Genomic DNA, 26,618 nt, shown 5'->3' with positions numbered 1-26,618 from the left:
AACAGGCAGGGAGCAGGTCTCGAACCCTCGACCTTCTAGCCCGAAATCGAGCGCGTTATCGACTGTGCTGCAAAAGCATGTTCGAGCAGCAGTCGATATCCGCTCTTATAAACCCAGGGTCGATACATTATGTTCATGTTATCATGTTTGTCCTTAGATAGCTTGTACTCTGCACTCAGTGATAACACAATACCTCAACGAATAGACTAGCTAAAATAAAGATAATCTGACAATACACATTTAAAGGCACTGCTTGGCTAACATAGTGCTGATTGGCTAACATAGTGCTGATTGGCTAACACATTGCTGCTTGGCTAACATAGTGCTGATTGGCTAACACATTGCTGCTTGGCTAACATAGTGCTGATTGGCTAACACATTGCTGCTTGGCTAACATAGTGCTGATTGGCTAACACATTGTTGCTTGGCTAACATAGTGCTGATTGGCTAACACATTGCTGCTTGGCTAACATAGTGCTGATTGGCTAACACAGTGCTGATTGGCTAACACATTGCTGCTTGGCCAAAATAGTGCTGATTGGCTAACACAGTGCTGCTTGGTCAAAATAGTGCTGATTGGCTAACATTGCTGCTTGGCCAACATAGTGCTGATTGGCCAACATAGTGCTGATTGGCCAAAATAGTGTTGATTGGCTAACACATTGCTGCTTGGATAACACAGTGCTGCTTGGCTAACATAATGGTGATTGGCTAACACAGTGCTGCTTGGCCAACACAGTGCTGCTTGGCTAACATAATGGTGATTGGCTAACACAGTGCTGCTTGGCCAACACAGGCAATTCTGTATGTGCAGTATAGCCAAATAGGTCACATGGATACAAAATATGGTTAAACTATTACACATGATATAATTCTGTGAAACTTCGTATGTTATTATATCTATTTAACACGGCAAGTCAGTTAAGGACTAATTCTTATTAACAATGACAGGCTACCTGGGAACAGTGGGTTAACTGGTCTAGGAACAGTGGGTTAACTGCCTTGTTCAGGGGCAGAACGACACATTTTTACCATGTCAGCTCGGAGATTCAATCCAGCAACTTTTTGGTTACTGGCCAAATGCTCAAACCACTAGGCTACCTGCCGCCTCTACGCTCTAACCACTAGGCTACCTGCCGCCTCTACTCTCTAACCACTAGGCTACCTGCCGCCTCTACGCTCTAACCACTAGGCTACCTGCCGCCTCTACGCTCAAACCACTAGGCTACCTGCCACCTCTACACTCTAACCACTAGGCTACCTGCCACCTCTACACTCTAACCACTAGGCTACCTGCCACCCCTACACTCTAACCACTAGGCTACCTGCCACCCCTACACTCTAACCACTGGGCTACCTGCCACCTCTACACTCTAACCACTAGGCTACCTGCCACCCCTACACTCTAACCACTAGACTACCCTGCCTCCTCTACACTCTAACCACTAGGCTACCTGCCACCTCCACACTCTAACCACTAGGCTACCCTGCCACCTCTACACTCTAACCACTAGGCTACCTGCCACCTCTACACTCTAACCACTAGGCTACCTGCCACCTCTACACTCTAACCACTAGGCTACCTGCCTCCTCTACACTCTAACCACTAGGCTACCTGCCTCCTCTACACTCTACCCACTAGGCTACCTGCCTCCTCTACACTCTAACCACTAGGCTACCTGCCACCTCTACACTCTAACCACTAGGCTACCTGCCACCTCTACACTATAACCACTAGGCTACCTGCCTCCTCTACACTCTAACCACTAGGCTACCTGCCACCTCTACACTCTAACCACTAGGCTACCTGCCACCTCTACACTCTAACCACTAGGCTACCTGCCTCCTCTACACTCTAACCACTAGGCTACCTGCCACCTCTACACTCTAACCACTAGGCTACCTGCCTCCTCTACACTCTAACCACTAGGCTACCTGCCACCTCCACACTCTAACCACTAGGCTACCTGCCACCTCTACACTCTAACCACTAGGCTACCTGCCTCCTCTACACTCTAACCACTAGGCTACCTGCCTCCTCTACACTCTAACCACTAGGCTACCCTGCCACCTCTACACTCTAACCACTAGGCTACCCTGCCACCTCTACACTCTAACCACTAGGCTACCTGCCACCTCTACACTCTAACCACTAGGCTACCTGCCGCCTCTACACTCTAACCACTAGGCTACCTGCCACCTCTACACTCTAACCACTAGGCTACCTGCCGCCTCTACACTCTAACCACTAGGCTACCTGCCACCTCTACACTCTAACCACTAGGCTACCTGCCTCCTCTACACTCTACCCACTAGGCTACCTGCCTCCTCTACACTCTAACCACTAGGCTACCCTGCCTCCTCTACACTCTAACCACTAGGCTACCCTGCCACCTCTACGCTCTAACCACTAGGCTACCCTGCCACCTCTACACTCTAACCACTAGGCTACCTACCGCCTCTACACTCTAACCACTAGGCTACCCTGCCACCTCTACACTCTAACCACTAGGCTACCTGCCGCCTCTACACTCTAACCACTAGGCTACCTACCGCCTCTACACTCTAACCACTAGTCTACCTACCGCCTCTACACTCTAACCACTAGGCTACCCTGCCTCCTCTACACTCTAACCACTAGGCTACCTGCCACCTCTCTACACTCTAACCACTAGGCTACCTGCCACCTCCACACTCTAACCACTAGGCTACCTGCTGCCTCTACACTCTAACCACTAGTCTACCTGCCGCCTCTACACTCTAACCACTAGGCTACCTGCCTCCTCTACACTCTAACCACTAGGCTACCCTGCCTCCTCTACACTCTAACCACTAGGCTACCTGCCACCTCTACACTCTAACCACTAGGCTACCCTGCCACCTCTACACTCTAACCACTAGGCTACCTGCCGCCTCGACACTCTAACCACTAGGCTACCTGCCGCCTCTACACTATAACCACTAGGCTACCTTCCACCTCTACACTCTAACCACTAGGCTACCTGCCTTCATGTCTTCCCTACAGTGTTTCATACATATAATACATAAAAAAGAGGTAATACCGTAGTCCTGGAGATGTTCCCCTTCAAAGAGAGGTAATACCGTAGTCCTGGAGATGTTCCCCTTCAAAGAGAGGTAATACCGTAGTCCTGGAGATGTTCCCCTTCAAAGAGAGGTAATACCGTAGTCCTGGAGATGTTCCCCTTCAAAGAGAGGTAATACCGTAGTCCTGGAGATGTTCCCCTTCAAAGAGAGGTAATACCGTAGTCCTGGAGATGTTCCCCTTCAAAGAGAGGTAATACTGTAGTCCTGGAGATGTTTCCCTTCAAAGAGAGGTAATACCGTAGTCCTGGAGATGTTCCCCTTCAAAGAGAGGTAATACCGTAGTCCTGGAGATGTTCCCCTTCAAAGAGAGGTAATACCGTAGTCCTGGAGATGTTCCCCTTCAAAGAGAGGTAATACCGTAGTCCTGGAGATGTTCCCCTTCAAAGAGAGGTAATACCGTAGTCCTGGAGATGTTCCCCTTCAAAGAGAGGTAATACCGTAGTCCTGGAGATGTTCCCCTTCAAAGAGAGGTAATACCGTAGTCCTGGAGATGTGCCCCTTCAAAGAGAGGTAATACCGTAGTCCTGGAGATGTTCCCCTTCAAAGAGAGGTAATACTGTAGTCCTGGAGATGTTCCCCTTCAAAGAGAGGTAATACCGTAGTCCTGGAGATGTTCCCCTTCAAAGAGAGGTAATACCGTAGTCCTGGAGATGTTCCCCTTCAAAGAGAGGTAATACCGTAGTCCTGGAGATGTTCCCCTTCAAAGAGAGGTAATACCGTAGTCCTGGAGATGTTCCCCTTCAAAGAGAGGTAATACCGTAGTCCTGGAGATGTTCCCCTTCAAAGAGAGGTAATACCGTAGTCCTGGAGATGTTCCCCTTCAAAGAGAGGTAATACCGTAGTCCTGGAGATGTTCCCCTTCAAAGAGAGGTAATACCGTAGTCCTGGAGATGTTCCCCTTCAAAGAGAGGTAATACCGTAGTCCTGGAGATGTTCCCCTTCAAAGAGAGGTAATACCGTAGTCCTGGAGATGTTCCCCTTCAAAGAGAGGTAATACCGTAGTCCTGGAGATGTTCCCCTTCAAAGAGAGGTAATACCGTAGTCCTGGAGATGTTCCCCTTCAAAGAGAGGTAATACCGTGGTCCTGGAGATGTTCCCCTTCAAAGAGAGGTACAGTGTCTTCTCGGTATTGTAACAGACAGTGAAAGGCATGCAGTAGTGTCTGGGTGGAAGCTGCCAGTCTTAGATAGATAGATAGATAGAAGGCTGTTGTCCCTCTCCTATCTGTCTGTCTGTCTGTCTGTCTGTCTGTCTGTCTGTCTGTCTGTCTGTCTGTCTGTCTGTCTGTCTGTCTGTCTGTCTGTCTGTCTGTCTGTCTGTCTGTCTGTCTGTCTGTCTGTCTGTCTGTCTGTCTGTCTGTCTGTCTGTCTTAATTTTGTTGCATTATTTTTCTTTCACACAACACAGGAAGGAAGTAGACAGACCAGTAGATCTGGATTAGGACTTGTTTCTCAGAGAGCTCCTGCTGCTAAACTTGTTGCTCTACCAGTGTGTCCATCCACTCATTCCTTGAAATGTTGTTAACATGTACCAGGTGGAAGGGAGTGGTCCCTTGGTCATTGTTATTTAGTTGAGAAGGTAATTAGTGGTTGTAAAATACATACCTTCAGTCCGTGTCAGTAAAAGGCATGTTGGAGTACATTGAGCAGAACAGGCTACAGACAAGGCTACTGTAGGTCTGTACAGGGCCACATCAGTAACAGCTTGGAGATCCTAGTGGCTGTAAACAGTATTTCAGGAGGACCTATGGTAATCCAAAACATTGTGCTGTTGTTTTCAGAGCTAATGGTGCGATACAGCATATGGTGAGAATATTTTTTTTAGGGTTGTGTTGATTCCTGAAGAAGGAATTTTGTGTTTTTTATAAACTCTGTTAGTGAGTTAAAACAGGTTAGTCGGACCTCCCGGGTGGCGCAGTGGTTACTCCTGTGGCGAGCAGGTTAGTCGGACCGTAATCCGGGTCCATTCACACAGCAGCCCACCCTGCCATCTAAACCTGTGTGCTTAGTTTTCATATAGCTAACACCCGCCTCCCTCCCCATACCGACCCTACATTAACATAGATCAGATTTATGTGATCAGATTTATGTGATTATTCAAGGTTTAGATGATTCAACTATTCACACACAGCAATAGAAAGGTGTTTTTGATGTTTTTGTTTTAAGCCAAATCACAAACCTTAACCCCTGACCTTAACCATTCAGAGTTAATGCCTAACCTTAACCCCTTACCTTAACCATTCAGAGTTAATGCCTAACCTTAACCCCTTACCTTAACCATTCAGAGTTAATGCCTAACCTTAACCCCTTACCTTAACCATTCAGAGTTAATGCCTAACCTTAACCCCTTACCTTAACCATTCAGAGTTAATGCCAAACCTTAACCCCTTACCTTAACCATTCAGAGTTAATGCCTAACCTTAACCCCTTACCTTAACCATTCAGAGTTAATGCCTAACCTTAACACCTTACCTTAACCATTCAGAGTTAATGCCTAAACTTAACCCCTTACCTTAACCATTCAGAGTTAATGCCAAACCTTAACCCCTTACCTTAACCATTCAGAGTTAATGCCAAACCTTAACCCCTTACCTTAACCATTCAGAGTTAATGCCTAACCTTAACCCCTTACCTTAACCATTCAGAGTTAATGCCTAACTTTAACCCCTTACCTTAACCATTCAGAGTTAATGCCTAACCTTAACCCCTTACCTTAACCATTCAGAGTTAATGCCTAACCTTAACCCCTTACCTTAACCATTCAGAGTTAATGCCTAAACTTAACCCCTTACCTTAACCATTCAGAGTTAATGCCTAAACTTAACCCCTTACCTTAACCATTCAGAGTTAATGCCTGGATTTAATGCCTGAATTTGACCCTAATAAACACTTCAAAATTTGACGTTTGGAAAAACTCTGAAATATGACATTTGAGAAACATGGATAAACGTCTAATTTTGACGTGAGACTCCTGGTAGGACTCCTGGTAGGACTCCTATATTTAACCTAAAAATGTTGTGTTTGTCAAAACGGAACAACCGGGGAAACAAGGATCCTTTTGTTCTCCCGTCAATCAATGGTGTCTATTCATTTACATAAAGTGCGCTGATGTCAGCATTTGAAAAATAAAACCACAAACATAAATCTCACCTTGTTTAGAGGATTTCCATGTTTAAGTCAGTGGAGGCTGCTGAGGGGAGGACGGATCATAATAATGAAACCATGGAAACCACGTGTTCGATGCCGTTCCACGGATTCCGTTCCAGCCGTTACCACGAGCCCCTCCTCCCCAATTAACGTGCCACCAACCTCCTGTGGTTTTAACAATAACAGTCCTTGAATGAACAATGAACACTTTTGTATTAACTTTATATAATACATAAATAAAATCAATTTAGTCTCAAATAAATAATGAAACATGTTAAATTTGGTTTAAATAATGCAAAAACACAGTGTTGGAGGAGAAAGTAAAAGTGCAATATGTGCTATGTAAGAAAGCCAACGTTTCAGATCCTTGCTCAGAACATGAGAACATTTGAAAGCTGGTGATTCCTTTTAACATGAGTCTTCAACATTCCCAGTTAAGAAGTTTTAGGTTTGTTGTTATTATAGGAATTATAGGACTATTTCTCTCTATACCATTTGTATTTCATTAACCTTTGACTATTGGATGTTCTTAGTATTGCCAGTGTAACAGTATAGCTTCTGTACCTCTCCTCGCTCCTACCTGGGCTCGAACCAGGAAGAAATCGACAACAGCCACCCTCGAAGCAACGTTACCCATGCAGAGCAAGGGGAACAACTACTCCAAGTCTCAGAGCGAGTGACGTTTGAAACGCTATTAGCGCGCACCCCGCTTTCTAGCTAGCCATTTCACATCACGTCGTTACACCAGCCTAATCTCAGGAGTTGATAGGCTTGAAGTCATAAACAGCAGAGCTGCTGGCAAAACGCACGAAAGTGCTGCTTGAATAAATGCTTACGAGCCTGCTGGTGCCTACCATCACTCAGTCAGACTGCTCTATCAAATCATAGACTTAATTATAACATAATAACACACAGAAATACGAGTCTTTGGTCATTATTATGGTAGAATCCGGAAACTATCATCTCGAAAACAAGACGTTTTATTCCTTCAGTGAAATACAGAACCTTTCCGTATTTTATCGAACGGGTGGCATCCATAAGTCTAAATTATTCCTGTTACTTGCACAACCTTCAATGTTATGTCATAATTATGTAAAATTCTGGCAAATTAGTTCGCAATGAGCCAGGCGGCCCAAACTGTTGCATATAACCTGACTCTGCGTGCAATGAACGCAAGAGAAGTGACACAATTTCACCTGGTTAATATTGCCTGCTAATCTGGATTTCTTTGAGCTAAATATGCAGGTTTAAAAATATATACTTCTGTGTACTGATTTTAAGAAAGGCATTGATGTTTATGGTTAGGTACACATTGGAGCAACGATATGCACCACATCAATTATATGCAACGCAGGACATGCTAGATAAACTAGTAATATCATCAACCATGTGTAGTTATAACTAGTGATTATGATTGATTAAGTTTAATGCTAGCTAGCAACTTACCTTGGCTTACTGCATTCGCGTAACAGGCAGGCTCCTCGTGGAGTGCAATGTAATCAGGTGGTTAGAGCGTTGGACTGGTAACCGTAAGGTTGCAAGATTGAATCCCAGAGCTGACAAGGTGCAAATCTGTCGTTCTGCCCCTGAACAAGGCAGTTAACCCACCGTTCCTAGGCCGTCATTGAAAATAAGAATGTGTTCTTAACTGACTTGCCTAGTTAAATAAAGATTAAATAAAGTTGTAAAAAATAGGCAAAATCGTCATCCAAAAATACCGATTTCCAATTGTTATGAAAACTAGAAATCGGCCCTAATTAATCGGCCCTAATTAATCGGCCCTAATTAATCGGCCATTCCGATTAATCGGTCGACCTCTAGTATGTATTCTACGTTCCAAATGCCACCCTATTCCCTATAATGTGCACTACTTTCACCCTCGTGCGACACAATTCATTGAATAAAAACTATTTTTTGGCAGTCTCTGTGTTTCTGTAGAGAATGAGGATATCTGCTGGACTGGTATGTAGAGAATGAGGGTGTCTGCTGGGCTGGTATGTAGAGAATGAGGGTGTCTGCTGGGCTGGTATGTAGAGAGAATGAGGATGTCTGCTGGGCTGGTATGTAGAGAATGAGTTTGAACCACACCTCCCTCATTGTTTCTTGTACACTTTGAACATACATATTTTCCTATTTACTTAATCGTCATGGTTCCTGGAGGGACGCAGGGCCCTTAATCGTCATTGTTCCTGGAGGGACGCAGGGCCCTTAATCTTCATGGTTCCTGGAGGGATGTAGGGCCCTTAATCGTTATGGTTCCTGGAGGAACATAGGGCCCTATGGAGGATGGGGGGAGGAGTGGAGGATGGGGTGAGATAGAGGAGAGGAAGGAGGTGATAGTGCCCAACCCTGCACAGACCCGAGACCTGGCATCGTCTACACATACAAGAAGCACTAGATCTGTCTAGAGAGTCTAGGGGATAGATCCCTGACTCTTCTGATTTCTGCCCCTTCGTTTGTTTGTTTGTTTGGCTTTAATGAAGATAAATAGTTGTCCTGTTATAAAGAGTCACTACAAAACGTTCCAAACTATTAGCAGCAGCTCTTCAAATGGAGTCAACAACAAATCCTTCATCTGATTTCATATAACACACCAGATTTCCCATAAAAGGACGTTTGGATTGGATCAAGTGAAGAGGATTTCTCCTCTGATTGTTAAGATGTGAACTGTGTTTGGCACGATGCCATTACCTATGTTTTTTGAGTCTCAAAGATACTATTACATTTTTTTTTAAAGACCTCTCTAGCTATCATACAGGCAACATAGATAGCCATAGTCTTGAAGTGAGAGCGACGTGCGCTATCGGTTGGTTGAAGTGTTTAATCTTTGTTTTTTAAAATTTGACCTTTATTTTACCAGGCAAGTCAGTTAAGAACAAATTCTTATTTTCAATGACGGCCGAGGAACAGTGGGTTAACTGCCTTGTTCAGGGGCAGAACGACAGATTTTTACCTTGTCAGCTCTGGGATTCAATCTTGCAACCTTACGGTTACCAGTCCAACGCTCTAACCACCTGATTACATTGCACTCCACGAGGAGCCAGCCTGTTACGCGAATGCAGTAAGCCAAGGTAAGTTGCTAGCTGACAGACTTGCCAGCTCAGGAGTTTTGAACTTGCAACCTTCCTAGTCCAACACTAACCACTAGGCTATCTGCCGCCTCTACACTCTAACCACTAGGCTACCTGCCGCCTCTACACTTGAACCACTAGGCTACCTGCCGCCTCTACACTCTAACCACTAGGCTACCTGCCACCTCTACACTCTAACCACTAGGCTACCTGCCGCCTCTACACTCTAACCACTAGGCTACCTGCCACTTCTACACTCTAACCACTAGGCTACCTGCCACCTCTACACTCTAACCACCAGGCTACCTGCCGCCTCTACACTCTAACCACTAGGCTACCTGCCGCCTCTACACTCTAACCACTAGGCTACCTGCCGCCTCTACACTCTAACCACTAGGCTACCTACCGCCTCTACACTCTAACCACTAGGCTACCTGCCACCTCTACACTCTAACCACTAGGCTACCCTGCCGCCCCTACACTCTAACCACTAGGCTACCTGCCACCTCTACACTATAACCACTAGGCTACCTGCCACCTCTACACTCTAACCACTAGGCTACCTGCCGCCCCTACACTCTAACCACTAGGCTACCTGCCGCCCCTACACTCTAACCACTAGGCTACCTGCCGCCTCTACACTCTAACCACTAGGCTACCTGCCGCCTATACACTCTAACCACTAGGCTACCTACCGCCTCTACACTCTAACCACTAGGCTACCTGCCACCTCTACGCTCTAACTACTAGACTACCTGCCACCTCTACACTCTAACCACTGTGCTACCTGCCTCCTCTACACTCTAACCACTAGGCTACCTGCCACCTCTACACTCTAACCACTAGGCTACCTTCCACCTCTACACTCTAACCACTAGGCTACCTGCCTCCTCTACACTCTAACCACTAGGCTACCTGCCACCTCTACGCTCTAACCACCAGGCTACCTGCCACCTCTACGCTCTAACCACTAGGCTACCCTGCCTCCTCTACACTCTAACCACTAGGCTACCTACCACCTCTACACTCTAACCACTAGGCTACCTGCCACCTCCACACTCCAACCACTAGGCTACCTGCCACCTCTACACTCTAACCACTAGGCTACCTGCCACCTCTACACTCTAACCACTAGGCTACCTGCCACCTCTACGCTCTAACCACTAGGCTACCTGCCGCCTCTACACTCTAACCACTAGGCTACCTGCCACTTCTACACTCTAACCACTAGGCTACCTGCCACCTCTACACTCTAACCACCAGGCTACCTGCCGCCTCTACACTCTAACCACTAGGCTACCTGCCACTTCTACACTCTAACCACTAGGCTACCTGCCACCTCTACACTCTAACCACCAGGCTACCTGCCGCCTCTACACTCTAACCACTAGGCTACCTGCCGCCTCTACACTCTAACCACTAGGCTACCTGCCGCCTCTACACTCTAACCACTAGGCTACCTACCGCCTCTACACTCTAACCACTAGGCTACCTGCCACCTCTACACTCTAACCACTAGGCTACCCTGCCGCCCCTACACTCTAACCACTAGGCTACCTGCCACCTCTACACTATAACCACTAGGCTACCTGCCACCTCTACACTCTAACCACTAGGCTACCTGCCGCCCCTACACTCTAACCACTAGGCTACCTGCCGCCCCTACACTCTAACCACTAGGCTACCTGCCGCCTCTACACTCTAACCACTAGGCTACCTGCCGCCTATACACTCTAACCACTAGGCTACCTACCGCCTCTACACTCTAACCACTAGGCTACCTGCCACCTCTACGCTCTAACTACTAGACTACCTGCCACCTCTACACTCTAACCACTGTGCTACCTGCCTCCTCTACACTCTAACCACTAGGCTACCTGCCACCTCTACACTCTAACCACTAGGATACCTTCCACCTCTACACTCTAACCACTAGGCTACCTGCCTCCTCTACACTCTAACCACTAGGCTACCTGCCACCTCTACGCTCTAACCACCAGGCTACCTGCCACCTCTACGCTCTAACCACTAGGCTACCCTGCCTCCTCTACACTCTAACCACTAGGCTACCTACCACCTCTACACTCTAACCACTAGGCTACCTGCCACCTCCACACTCCAACCACTAGGCTACCTGCCACCTCTACACTCTAACCACTAGGCTACCTGCCACCTCTACACTCTAACCACTAGGCTACCTGCCACCTCTACGCTCTAACCACTAGGCTACCTGCCACCTCTACGCTCTAACCACTAGACTACCTGCCACCTCTACACTCTAACCACTGGGCTACCATGCCGCCTCTACACTCTAACCACTAGGCTACCCTGCCGCCCCTTATCAGGGGTTGACGTCCTGTGCTGTGCGTGAGGGAGTGGTTCCCTAGCAGCACCAGTTTAATGATCAACCTGAACGATGCCTCTCCGTTCTGTGATCTCCCATGCTTTCATTGCTTCGTTAAACTCTGTAACCATGGTTCCATAGAGTTCATCCAGAGGAGAGCCAGCTCAGTAGAGAGCGTTGGAGCGTTGGGCCAGTAACCGAATAGGCCGTTGGTTCAAATCTCCGAGACGACTAAGTGAAAAAAACTGTTGACGTGCACTTGAGCAAGGCACTTATAACCCTAGTCGCTCTGCATGAGGATGCCTGCTGAAATGTAACAACTATGCTTTCACAGAGATGCTTTTTAAGTCGCAATGCCGTCGCCATCGTGGAATTCTGGAGGGAAAGACGTGTTCTCTTGAGGGCCAGCGTGTTCCTTGTGTTTTACTGCACCTTTAAAACTAAGGGTCAGGGGTCAGGGGTCAGGAGCCTCAGGGAGTAGGGTCAGGGTTCAGGAGCCACTCTCTAGGGTCTGAAACTGCACCCTATTCCCTATAAAGTGCACTATTTTAGACCAGGGCCCATTAGCTCTGATCAAATGTAGTGTACTATGTAGGGAATAGGTTGCAGTTTCAGAATATCTAGAACTAAATACCACACAGATGAGTCATAGACAGAGCAGAGCACCTCAGGCAGATCAGAGAACTCCAGTCCACTCCCCTACAGGGTGGGGTGTTCCCTCCCCTAACCAACCCTACCCAATCAGACGTCACAGTGGCAGTGATATATCTTAGGTATGCTCATAGAGACCGGTTAATACTGAAGAACTGGCTGTATGTCTATGAAGCATTCTTAGAGGTGAGATGTTATGTTGCTGTTGGTGGTGTTGCTGTTGGTGGTGTTGCTGTTGGTGGTGTTGCTGTTGGTGGTGTTGTTGTTGGTGTTGTTGTGGTTGGTGGTGTTGCTGTTGGTGGTGTTGTTGTTGTTGGTGTTGTGGTTGTTGGTGTTGTGGTTGTTGGTGGTGTGGCTGTTGGTGGTGTGGCTGTTGGTGGTGTTGCTGTTGGTGCTGTTGGTGGTGTTGCTGTTGGTGGTGTTGTTGTTGTTGGTGTTGCTGTTGTTGGTGGTGTTGCTGTTGTGGTTGTTGTTGGTGTTGTTGTTGGTGGTGTTGCTGTTGGTGGTGTTGCTGTTGGTGGTGTTGTGGTTGGTGTTGTGGTTGTTGTTGGTGTTGTTGTTGGTGTTGCTGCTGTTGGTGTTTTTGTTGTTGTTGTTGGTGGTGGTGTTGGATTTGGTGGTGTTGTTGGATTTGGTGTTGGTGTTGTTGGTGGTGTTGGTAGTGTTGTTGCTGCTGTTGTTGGTGGTGTTGGTGGTTTTGTTCTTGTTGGTGTTGGTGCTGTTGGTGGTGGTGTTGTTGGTGTTGTTGGTTTTGGTGGTAGTGGTGGTGTTGGTGCTGTTGGTGGTGTTGTTGGTGATGTTGGTAGTGTTGTTGGTGTTGGTGGTGGTGTTGTTCTTGGTAGTGTTGTTGGTGGTGTTGGTAGTGTTGTTGGTGGTGGTGTTGGTAGTGTTCTTGGTGGTGTTGGTAGTGGTGTTGTTGGTGTTGTTAGTGTTGTTGGTGATGTTGGTGTTGGTGGTGTTGGTGTTGTTGGTGGTGGTGGTAGTGTTGTTGGTGGTGGTGTTGTTCTTGGTGGTGTTGGTAGTGTTGTTGGTGTTGTTGGTGGTGTTGGTGTTGTTGGTGGTGTTGGTAGTGTTGTTTTGGTGTTGGTGTTGTTAGTGTGGTTACTGAGAAGCCTTAGGAGGAAACTTGGGGTTTAGTTGAGGACTAATGTCATATCTTCCACACGGAATGTGTTGTTGATCACACAATCCTGCCGTCCATACTACGCTCTTAGGGGAAAAAAGGTGCTATCTAGAACCGGAAAGAGTTCTTCGGCTGTCCCCAGAGGATAACCCTTTGAAGTACACTTTTTGGGTTGTCCGGTTAGAACCTTTTTGGGTTCCATGTAGAACCCTTTAAGGGTGCTCCTACGGAGACAGCCGTAGAACCCTTTAAGGGTGCTCCTACGGAGACAGCCGTAGCTCCCTTTAAGGGTGCTCCTACGGAGACAGCCGTAGAACCCTTTTAGGAAGACTTTCCTGTACTAGCAGCATCAACGAGTTGTTGTTCAACCAATATCTAAACATCAATGTAAAATAATGGCCTTGTAACTGGCCTTGTAACTGGTTTTGTAACTGGCATTGTAGCTGGCCTTGTAGCTGGCCTTGTAACTGGCCTTGTAACTGGCCTTGTAACTGGCCTTGTAACTAGCCTTGTAGCTGGCCTTGTAACTGGCCTTGTAACTAGCCTTGTAACTGGCCTTGTAACTAGCCTTGTAACTGGCCTTGTAACTGGCCTTGTAACTGGCCTTGTAACTGGCCTTCTAACTGGCATTGTAACTGGCCTTGTAACTGGCCTTGTAACTGGCCTTGTAACTGGCCTTGTAGCTGGCCTTGTAACTGGCCTTGTAACTGGCCTTGTAGCTGGCCTTGTAGCTGGCCTTGTAACTGGCCTTGTAACTGGCCTTGTAACTAGACTGGAGGTTATGCTGGGATCTCACTGCGGTGTTAAACTGGAGGTTATCCTGGGATCTCACTGCAGTGTTAAACTGGAGGTTATGCTGGGGGCCCAGGGGTGGGATCTCTCTGTTCCACACCCATCCAGGTATTTACAGTGTGGGTTAAAGATGAACTAGAAGACAGGGTTAGCCGGAGGGTCCTTTAAATGGCATATTAGTTAATAATCTCTTAAATGCTGGAGATTGAAAACTACCTGACAGAATGGTAATAGAAAGAATGATTAGTGGTGAAAGGTTACAAAATAGAGACTAGCTTTACACTGACATAGAGACTAGCATTACACTGACATAGAGACACTTTACACTGACATAGAGACTGACATGGAGACACTTTACACTGACATAGAGACACTTTACACTGACATAGAGACTAGCATTACACTGACATAGAGACACTTTACACTGACATAGAGACTGACATAGAGACACTTTACACTGACATAGAGACACTTTACACTGACATAGAGACTAGCTTTACACTGACATAGAGACTAGCATTACACTGACATAGCGACTAGCATTACACTGACATAGAGACTCAATTTACACCCGCATAGAGACTGACATAGAGACACTTTACACTGACATAGAGACCGACATAGAGACACTTTACACTGACATAGAGACTAGCTTTACACTGACATAGAGACTGACATAGAGACACTTTACACTGACATAGAGACAAACTTTACACTGGCATAGAGACTGACATAGAGACACTTTACACTGGCATAGAGACTGACATAGAGACTAGCTTTACACTGCGCTTTACACTGACATAGAGACTAGCTGAACACTGACATAGAGACGGACATAGAGACACTTTACACTGACATAGAGACTAGCTTTACACTGACATAGAGACTGACATAGAGACACTTTACACTGGCATCGAGCCTAGCTTTACACTGACATAGAGACTAGCTTTACACTGACATAGAGACTGACATAGAGACTAGCTTTACACTGAGCTTTACACTGACATAGAGACTAGCATTACACTGACATAGAGACTAGCATTACACTGACATAGAGACTAGCATTACACTGACATAGAGACTAGCATTACACTGACATAGAGACTAGCATTACACAAAAACCAAAACGTGCCCCTCCCCTGGGGTCTCCAGGACCGAGTTTGGTTTAGACTCTGTCTGTATACCTACCAGGTGCTATCAGACGCCATCTTACAGGACAAGGTCATCTTTTCGTCAGGCTCTATATCGTTAAAGAGACACTTCCACATGGCACGATTCACGTGAACCATAAATGCTGGTTAGATTCTATGATGGCCAAGCTAATGGGTCTATCTACACCCTGGAGTATAAATAGTCATGGACAGATAAGAGATTGTGTACTGTGTTACACAATCAGCGCTTTGGACAGAGATGTGGCATCAGGGCAAACAGCCTCTCTTTGCAAGAGCAATTTACTGTTTTGAAGGTGTCGGGAATTGGAGCCACCAGGAGCTGTAGAAACTCTTTCTGTGTATCTGACACTTGTATGGTGAGTGTGTTGGTGTTCTTTAGGGAACACTGTCTTCTTCTGTTTCTTTTTAAGTGAAGTGGGAAGTTCAACTCTCTTTTTACAGACTCTGATCTTTTCGACTCGTTCAAGTCAAAATATTTAATATTTTAGACTCATTTCATACATTTTAGTCAGTAATGCCCAGACCACGCAGGACCCCCCTACCAGGGACCCCCTAACATATATTTAAAAATGTTTACCTTTATATAACTAGGCAAGTCAGTTAAGAACAAATTCTTATTTTCAATGACAGCCCTAGGAACAGTGGGTTAACTGCCTTGTTCAGGGGCAGAACGACAGATTTTTAACTTGTCAGCTCAGGGATTCGATCTTTCAACCTTCCGGCTATTAGTCCAACGCTCTAACCACTAGGCTACCCTGCCGCCTCTACACTCTATCCACTAGGCTACCTGCCGCCTCTACACTCTAACCACTAGGTTACCTGCCACCTCTACACTCTAACCACTAGGCTACCTGCCGCCTCTACACTCTAACCACTAGGCTACCCTGCCGCCTCTACACTCTATCCACTAGGCTACCTGCCGCCTCTACACTCTAACCACTAGGCAACCTGCCGCCTCTACACTCTAACCACTAGGCTACCTGCTGCCTCTACGCTCTAACCATTAGGCTACCTGCCGCCTCTACGCTCTAACCACTAGGCTACCTGCCGCCTCTACACTCTAACCACTAGGTTACCTGCCACCTCTACACTCTAACCACTAGGCTACCTGCCGCCTCTACACTCTAACCACTAGGCTACCCTGCCGCCTCTACACTCTATCCACTAGGCTACCTGCCGCCTCTACACTCTAACCACTAGGCAACCTGCCGCCTCTACACTCTAACCACTAGGCTACCTGCTGCCTCTACGCTCTAACCATTAGGCTACCTGCCGCCTCTACGCTCTAACCACTAGGCTACCTGCCACCTGTACACTCTAACCACTAGGCTACCTGCCGCCTCTACGCTCTAACCACTAGGCTACCTGCCGCCTCTACGCTCTAACCACTAGGCTACCTGCCGCCTCTACACTCTAACCACTAGGCTACCTGCTGCCTCTACGCTCTAACCACTAGGCTACCTGCCGCCTCTACGCTCTAACCACTAGGCTACCTGCCGCCTCTACGCTCTAACCACTAGGCTACCTGCCGCCCCTACACTCTAACCACTAGGCTACCTGCTGAACTGAAGACTCAGAATTCATGATTCTACCAGCCTCTGGTTCACCATACGGGGATTATTCTGTCATTTCTGACTGAGACTTTCACAAGGGTGCTTTAAACAACGTACAGGTATTACCTAGGCATATAAATAATATTGGTTATTCTCTATGTTTGGCATGTTCTTCAGTTTCTGTTGGCAGTAGACAGTCCTGGGCTAGATACTTGTGTTGTTGTCAGTAGACAGTCCTGGGCTAGATACTTGTGTTGTAGACAGTCCTGGGCTAGATACTAGTAGACAGTAGACAGTGCTGGGCTAGATACTTGTGTTGTTGTCAGTCCTGGGCTAGATACTTGTGTTGTAGACAGTCCTGGGCTAGATACTAGTAGACAGTAGACAGTGCTGGGCTAGATACTTGTGTTGTTGTCAGTCCTGGGCTAGATACTTGTGTTGTAGACTGTCCTGGGCTAGATACTTGTGTTGTAGACAGTCCTGGGCTAGATACTAGTAGACAGTAGACAGTGCTGGGCTAGATACTTGTGTTGTTGTCAGTCCTGGGCTAGATACTTGTGTTGTAGACAGTCCTGGGCTAGATACTTGTGTTGTAGACAGTCCTGGGCTAGATACTTGTGTTGTTGTCAGTCCTGGGCTAGATACTTGTGTTGTAGACAGTCCTGGGCTAGATACTTGTGTTGTTGTCAGTCCTGGGCTAGATACTTGTGTTGTTGTCAGTCCTGGGCTAGATACTTGTGTTGTTGTCAGTCCTGGGCTAGATACTTGTGTTGTAGACAGTCCTGGGCTAGATACTTGTGTTGTTGTCAGTCCTGGGCTAGATACTTGTGTTGTAGACAGTCCTGGGCTAGATACTTGTGTTGTAGACAGTCCTGGGCTAGATACTTGTGTTGTAGACAGTCCTGGGCTAGATACTTGTGTTGTAGACAGTCCTGGGCTAGATACTTGTGTTGTTGTCAGTCCTGGGCTAGATACATGTGTTGTTGTCAGTCCTGGGCTAGATACTTGTGTTGTAGACAGTCCTGGGCTAGATACTTGTGTTGTAGACAGTCCTGGGCTAGATACTTGTGTTGTAGACAGTCCTGGGCTAGATACTTGTGTTGTAGACAGTCCTGGGCTAGATACTTGTGTTGTAGACAGTCCTGGGCTAGATACTTGTGTTGTAGACAGTCCTGGGCTAGATACTTGTGTTGTAGACAGTCCTGGGCTAGATACTTGTGTTGTTGTCAGTCCTGGGCTAGATACTTGTGTTGTAGACAGTCCTGGGCTTAGATACTTGTGTTGTAGACAGTCCTGGGCTAGATACTTGTGTTGTAGACAGTCCTGGGCTAGATACTTGTGTTGTTGTCAGTCCTGGGCTAGATACTTGTGTTGTTGTCAGTCCTGGGCTAGATACTTGTGTTGTAGACAGTCCTGGGCTAGATACTTGTGTTGTAGACAGTCCTGGGCTAGATACTTGTGTTGTAGACAGTCCTGGGCTAGATACTTGTGTTGTAGACAGTCCTGGGCTAGATACTTGTGTTGTAGACAGTCCTGGGCTAGATACTTGTGTTGTAGACAGTCCTGGGCTAGATACTTGTGTTGTAGACAGTCCTGGGCTAGATACTTGTGTTGTAGACAGTCCTGGGCTAGATACTTGTGTTGTAGACAGTCCTGGGCTAGATACTTGTGTTGTAGACAGTCCTGGGCTAGATACTTGTGTTGTTGTCAGTCCTGGGATAGATACTTGTGTTGTTGTCAGTCCTGGGCTAGATACTTGTGTTGTTGACAGTCCTGGGCTATATACTTGTGTTGTAGACAGTCCTGGGCTAGATACTTGTGTTGTAGACAGTCCTGGGCTAGATACTTGTGTTGTAGACAGTCCTGGGCTAGATACTTGTGTTGTAGACAGTCCTGGGCTAGATACTTGTGTTGTAGACAGTCCTGGGATAGATACTTGTGTTGTAGACAGTCCTGGGCTAGATACTTGTGTTGTAGACAGTCCTGGGCTAGATACTTGTGTTGTAGACAGTCCTGGGCTAGATACTTGTGTTGTAGACAGTCCTGGGCTAGATACTTGTGTTGTAGACAGTCCTGGGCTAGATACTTGTGTTGTAGACAGTCCTGGGCTAGATACTTGTGTTGTAGACGGTCCTGGGCTAGATACTTGTGTTGTTGGGAAATAACTGAAAAGACAAATAACTCTATAAACAACTAGAAGAGACTGAGACATGAAGCCACATGCAGTCCATGCTGTTGTTGTTGTTGTTGTGTTGTGTCGTGTTGTTGTGTCGTGTTGTTGTTGTGTTGTCGTGTTGTTGTGTCGTGTTGTTGTTGTGTTGTCATGTTGTTGTTGTGTTGTTGTGTCGTGTTGTTGTTGTGTTGTTGTGTCGTGTTGTTGTTGTGTTGTCATGTTGTGTCGTGTTGTTGTTGTGTTGTCATGTTGTGTCGTGTTGTTGTTGTGTTGTCGTCTTGTGTTGTGTCGCGTCGTGTTGTCATGTTGTGTTGTGTTGTGTAAAAGCGTGTCTTTTTTCATACTTTTCTGAGACTTCGTAACCAGTGTTATCAATTAGCAGTCATTAGAGACGGTTAGGAACAGTCATTAGAGACGGTTAGGAACAGTCATTAGAGACGGTTAGGAACAGTCACTAGAGACGGTTAGGAACAGTCACTAGAGACGGTTAGGAACAGTCACTAGAGACGGTTAGGAACAGTCACTAGAGACGGTTAGGAACAGTCACTAGAGACGGTTAGGAACAGTCACTAGAGACGGTTAGGAACAGTCACTAGAGACGGTTAGGAACAGTCACTAGAGACGGTTAGGAACAGTCACTAGAGACGGTTAGGAACAGTCACTAGAGACGGTTAGGAACGGTCACTAGAGACGGTTAGGAACGGTCACTAGAGACGGTTAGGAACGGTCACTAGAGACGGTTAGGAACGGTCACTAGAGACGGTTAGGAACGGTCACTAGAGACGGTTAGGAACGGTCACTAGAGACGGTTAGGAACGGTCACTAGAGACGGTTAGGAACGGTCACTAGAGACGGTTAGGAACGGTCACTAGAGACGGTTAGGAACGGTCACTAGAGACGGTTAGGAACGGTCACTAGAGACGGTTAGGAACGGTCACTAGAGACGGTTAGGAACGGTCACTAGAGACGGTTAGGAACGGTCACTAGAGACGGTTAGGAACGGTCACTAGAGACGGTTAGGAACGGTCACTAGAGACGGTTAGGAACGGTCACTAGAGACGGTTAGGAACGGTCACTAGAGACGGTTAGGAACGGTCACTAGAGACGGTTAGGAACGGTCACTAGAGACGGTTAGGAACGGTCACTAGAGACGGTTAGGAACGGTCACTAGAGACGGTTAGGAACGGTCACTAGAGACGGTTAGGAACGGTCACTAGAGACGGTTAGGAACGGTCACTAGAGACGGTTAGGAACGGTCACTAGAGACGGTTAGGAACGGTCACTAGAGACGGTTAGGAACGGTCACTAGAGACGGTTAGGAACGGTCACTAGAGACGGTTAGGAACGGTCACTAGAGACGGTTAGGAACGGTCACTAGAGACGGTTAGGAACAGTCACTAGAGACGGTTAGGAACGGTCACTAGAGACGGTTAGGAACAGTCACTAGAGACGGTTAGGAACGGTCACTAGAGACGGTTAGGAACAGTCACTAGAGACGGTTAGGAACAGTCATGAGCAGAATCTGTGAAGTACTTGTTTCTCCACAGAGAGAAAATCTATATTTTTCTTAACGTTGCTCTTGAACAGAAGAGGTAGTCGTCAGCTTCACATACTGGGATGGTTTGTGACACAGATGGGAGAAAGAGGCTGTTTGAAGCAAAATATTTATTTGATATTTTGCAATCGAGAACGGCAGCTAGAAAGGCCTACCTCTGTCAGGCTGTGTGCTGTTCCACCCAGCATAACACACACACACACACACACACACACACAGAGCCAGCCAGCCAGCACAGAGAACAGGGTAGGGCAGGCCTTGGCCCAGGGCCATCACATGAGACAGGCCTGGCTCTAAAGGGTGAACCAGCTCAGGGCTAAAACAAATCTGATACGCCTGGGGGTTCCCAACCTATAGACTATAGAACTACTGACTGGCAACAGACAGACTATAGAACCACTGACTGACAACAGACAGACTATAGAACCACTGACTGACAACAGACAGACTATAGAACCACTGACTGACAACAGAACAGGCTATAGAACCACTGACTGACAACATACAGACGATAGAACCACTGACTGACAACAGACAGACTATAGAACCACTGACTGACAACAGACAGACTATAGAACCACTGACTGGCAACAGACAAACTATAGAACCACTGACTGGCAACAGACAGACTATAGAACCACTGACTGACAACAGACAGACTATAGAACCACTGACTGACAACAGACAGACAGACAGACTATAGAACCACTGCTGACAACAGACAGACTATAGAACCACTGACTGACAACATACAGACGATAGAACCACTGACTGACAACAGACAGACTATAGAACCACTGACTGACAGACAGACTATAGAACCACTGACTGACAACAGACAGACTATAGAACCACTGACTGACAACAGACAGACTATAGAACCACTGCTGACAACAGACAGACTATAGAACCACTGACTGACAACATACAGACGATAGAACCACTGACTGACAACAGACAGACTATAGAACCACTGACTGACAACAGACAGACTATAGAATCACTGCTGACAACAGACAGACTATAGAATCACTGCTGACAACAGACACACTATAGAACCACTGACTGACAACAGACAGACTATAGAACCACTGACTGACAACAGACAGACTATAGAACCACTGACTGACAACAGACAGACTATAGAACCACTGCTGACAACAGACAGACTATAGAACCACTGACTGACAACATACAGACGATAGAACCACTGACTGACAACAGACAGACTATAGAACCACTGACTGACAGACAGACTATAGAACCACTGACTGACAACAGACAGACTATAGAATCACTGCTGACAACAGACACACTATAGAACCACTGACTGACAACAGACAGACTATAGAACCACTGCTGACAACAGACAGACTATAGAACCACTGACTGACAACAGGACAGGCTATAGAACCACTGACTGACAACAGGACAGGCTATAGAACCACTGACTGACAACAGACAGACTATAGAACCACTGACTGACAGACAGACTATAGAACCACTGACTGACAACAGACAGACTATAGAACCACTGACTGACAACAGACAGACTATAGAACCACTGACTGACAACAGACAGACTATAGAACCACTGACTGACAACAGGACAGGGCTGACTCTATAGTACTGACTGACAACAGACAGGCTATAGAACTACTGACTGACAACAGACAGGCTATAGAACCACTGACTGACAACAGACAGGCTATAGAACCACTGACTGACAACAGACAGACTATAGAACCACTGACTGACAACAGACAGACTATAGAACCACTGACTGACAACAGACAGACTATAGAACCACTGACTGACAACAGACAGACTATAGAATCACTGCTGACAACAGACACACTATAGAACCACTGACTGACAACAGACAGACTATAGAACCACTGCTGACAACAGACAGACTATAGAACCACTGACTGACAACAGGACAGGCTATAGAACCACTGACTGACAACAGACAGACTATAGAACCACTGACTGACAGACAGACTATAGAACCACTGACTGACAACAGACAGACTATAGAACCACTGACTGACAACAGACAGACTATAGAACCACTGACTGACAACAGACAGACTATAGAACCACTGACTGACAACAGGACAGGGCTGACTCTATAGTACTGACTGACAACAGACAGGCTATAGAACTACTGACTGACAACAGACAGGCTATAGAACCACTGACTGACAACAGACAGGCTATAGAACCACTGACTGACAACAGACAGACTATAGAACCACTGACTGACAACAGACAGACTATAGAACCACTGACTGACAACAGACAGACTATAGAACCACTGACTGACAACAGACAGACTATAGAATCACTGACTTGCAGACAGACTATAGAACCACTGACTAACAGACAGACTATAGAACCACTGACTGACAACAGGACAGGGCTGAATCTATAGTACTGACTGACAAGCATGCTGATTGGTTCTCTTGTCTATTGCTCCTCGACCAATACAACCAGCCAAACCTGCTGTATCAGGACACCTTCTGACTGACTGCACGTGGCTAAAAGATCAGTTAGTTGGTAGATATAATTTATGTGCTGGGAGGGACTCTTTCTTAGTTCAGACATAACAATGCTATGACTAACAACCATCGCTGTGCAGACTCAGAGCGTTGGGCCAGTAACCCGAAAGGTTGCTGTATCAACTCCCCAAACTGACAAGGTAAAAATCAGTCATTCTGGGCAAGGCAGTTAACCCACTGTTCCCCTGAACAAGGCAGTTAACCCACTGTTCCCCTGAGCAAGGCAGTTAACCCACTGTTCCCCTGAGCAAGGCAGTTAACCCACTGTTCCCCTGAGCAAGGCAGTTAACCCACTGTTCCCCTGAGCAAGGCAGTTAACCCACTGTTCCCCTGGGCAAGGCAGTTAACCCACTGTTCCCCTGAACAAGGCAGTTAACCCACTGTTCCCCTGAGCAAGGCAGTTAACCCACTGTTCCCCTGAACAAGGCAGTTAACCCACTGTTCCCCTGAACAAGGCAGTTAACCCACTGTTCCCCTGAGCAAGGCAGTTAACCCACTGTTCCCCTGAGCAAGGCAGTTAACCCACTGTTCCCCTGGGCAAGGCAGTTAACCCACTGTTCCCCTGGGCAAGGCAGTTAACCCACTGTTCCCCTGAACAAGGCAGTTAACCCACTGTTCCCCTGAGCAAGGCAGTTAACCCACTGTTCCCCTGAGCAAGGCAGTTATCCCACTGTTCCCCTGGGCAAGGCAGTTAACCCACTGTTCCCCTGAGCAAGGCAGTTAACCCACTGTTCCCCTGAGCAAGGCAGTTAACCCACTGTTCCCCTGAGCAAGGCAGTTAACCCACTGTTCCCCTGGGCAAGGTAGTTAACCCACTGTTCCCCTGAGCAAGGCAGTTAACCCACTGTTCCCCTGAGCAAGGCAGTTATCCCACTGTTCCCCGGGCACCGAAGAAGTAGATGTCGATTAAGGCAAGGTTAAATGTGGAAGACACATTTCAGTTAAATGCATCCCCTGTTTCCTTGCCCTTTCCATAGACTATAAACACAACATTCAGCATGAACACTTAACCCTTCCAAGACCCAGGCACTGTAGTCGAGAGACAATCCTTGCCCAGCCACACATATTAGTCATTTAGCTTATGCTATCCAGAGCAACTTACAGATTGTAACTTTTTGTTGTTGTTGTAATAAATCTTTATTTAACTAAGCAAGTCAGTAAAGAACAAATTCTTTATTTACCCATAAGGCAAAGGGCCTCCTGCAGGAACAGGGGCCTGGGATTAAAACAAGTATATCAAATCTAAATATAGGACAAAACACACAACACTACATAGAGACACCACAACACTACATAGAGACACCACAACACTACATAGAGACACCACAACACTACATAGAGACACCACAACACTACATAGAGACACCACAACACTACATAGAGACACCACAACACTACATAGAGACACCACAACACTACATAGAGACACCACAACACTACATAGAGACACCACAACACTACATAGAGACACCACACCACTACATAGAGACACCACAACACTACATAGAGACACCACAACACTACATAGAGACACCACAACACTACATAAAGACCTAAGACAACAACAGCATGGCAGCAACACAACATGGCAACAACATGGTAGCAACACTACATGGCAACAACATGGTAGCAAAACTACATGGCAACAACATGGTAACAACATGGTAGCAAAACTACATGGCAACAACATGGTAGCAACACAACATGACAACAACATGGTAGCAACACTACATGGCAACAACATGGTAGCAACACAACATGACAACAACATGGTAGCAACACTACATGGCAACAACATGGTAACAACACTACATGACAACAACATGGCAGCAACACAACATGGCAGCAACATGGTAACAACACAACATGACAACAACATGGTAGCAACACAACATGGCAACAACATGGTAGCAACACAACATGACAACAACATGGTAGCAACACAACATGGCAGCTACACAACATGGCAGCAACACATAGTCAGTACATTCATCTTCAGATAGCTAGGTGGACCAGTCATAGTCAGTACATTCATCTTCAGATAGCTAGGTGGACCAGTCATAGTCAGTACATTCATCTTCAGATAGCTAGGTGGACCAGTCATAGTCAGTACATTCATCTCCAGATCGCTAGGTGGGACAACCACATATCACAGTCATAGTCAGCATATTTTGCCTCACAGACAGAGTGTAGTCACCTACAACCCACAGACACAGTGTAGTCACCTACAACCCACAGACACAGAATAGTCCCCTACAACCCACAGACACAGTGTAGTCACCTACAACCCACAGACACAGAATAGTCACCTACAACCCACAGACAGTGTAGTCACCTACAACCCACAGACACAGTGTAGTCACCTACAACCCACAGACATAGTGTAGTCACCTATAACCCACAAACACAGTGTAGTCACCTACAACCCACAGTGTAGTCACCTACAACCCATAGTGTAGTCACCTATAACCCACAAACATAGTGTAGTCACTTATAACCCACAGTGTAGTCACCTACAGCCTACAACCCACAGTGTAGTCACCTACAACCCACAGTGTAGTCACCTACAACCCACATACAGTGTAGTCACCTACAACCCACAGTGTAGTCACCTACAACCCACATACAGTGTAGTCACCTACAACCCACATACAGTGTAGTCACCTACAACCCACAGTGTAGTCACCTACAACCCACATACAGTGTAGTCACCTACAACCCACATACAGTGTAGTCACCTACAACCCACAGTGTAGTCACCTACAACCCACAGTGTAGTCACCTACAACCCACATACAGTGTAGTCACCTACAACCCACATACAGTGTAGTCACCTACAACCCACATACTGTGTAGTCACCTACAACCCACAGTGTAGTCACCTACAACCCACAGTGCAGTCACCTACAACCCACAGTGTAGTCACCTACAACCCACATACAGTGTAGTCAACTACAACCCACATACAGTGTAGTCACCTACAACCCACAGACACCATGTAGTCACCTACAACCCACATACAGTGTAGTCACCTACAACCCACATACAGTGTAGTCACCTACAACCCACATACAGTGTAGTCACCTACAACCCACATACAGTGTAGTCACCTACAACCCACATACAGTGTAGTCACCTACAACCCACATACAGTGTAGTCACCTACAACCCACATACAGTGTAGTCACCGACAACCCACATACAGTGTAGTCACCTACAACCCACAGTGTAGTCAACTACAACCCACAGTGTAGTCAACTACAACCCACATACAGTGTAGTCACCTACAACCCACAGACACCATGTAGTCACCTACAACCCACATACAGTGTAGTCAGCTACAACCCACATACAGTGTAGTCAGCTACA

General features: G+C 46.7%; 1 protein-coding gene across 1 annotated transcript in view; it reads left to right on the top strand.

Annotated features, from left to right (window-relative positions):
* Positions 1 to 26,618, top strand: part of LOC109879710 (cingulin) — a 69,551-nt gene that overhangs the window by 517 nt on the left and 42,416 nt on the right. The window lies entirely within an intron of this gene.

The sequence above is a fragment of the Oncorhynchus kisutch genome, linkage group LG6, assembly GCF_002021735.2.
Source record: "Oncorhynchus kisutch isolate 150728-3 linkage group LG6, Okis_V2, whole genome shotgun sequence".
Taxonomy (NCBI): domain Eukaryota; kingdom Metazoa; phylum Chordata; class Actinopteri; order Salmoniformes; family Salmonidae; genus Oncorhynchus; species Oncorhynchus kisutch.
This window is presented reverse-complemented; position numbering and strand designations above follow the sequence as displayed.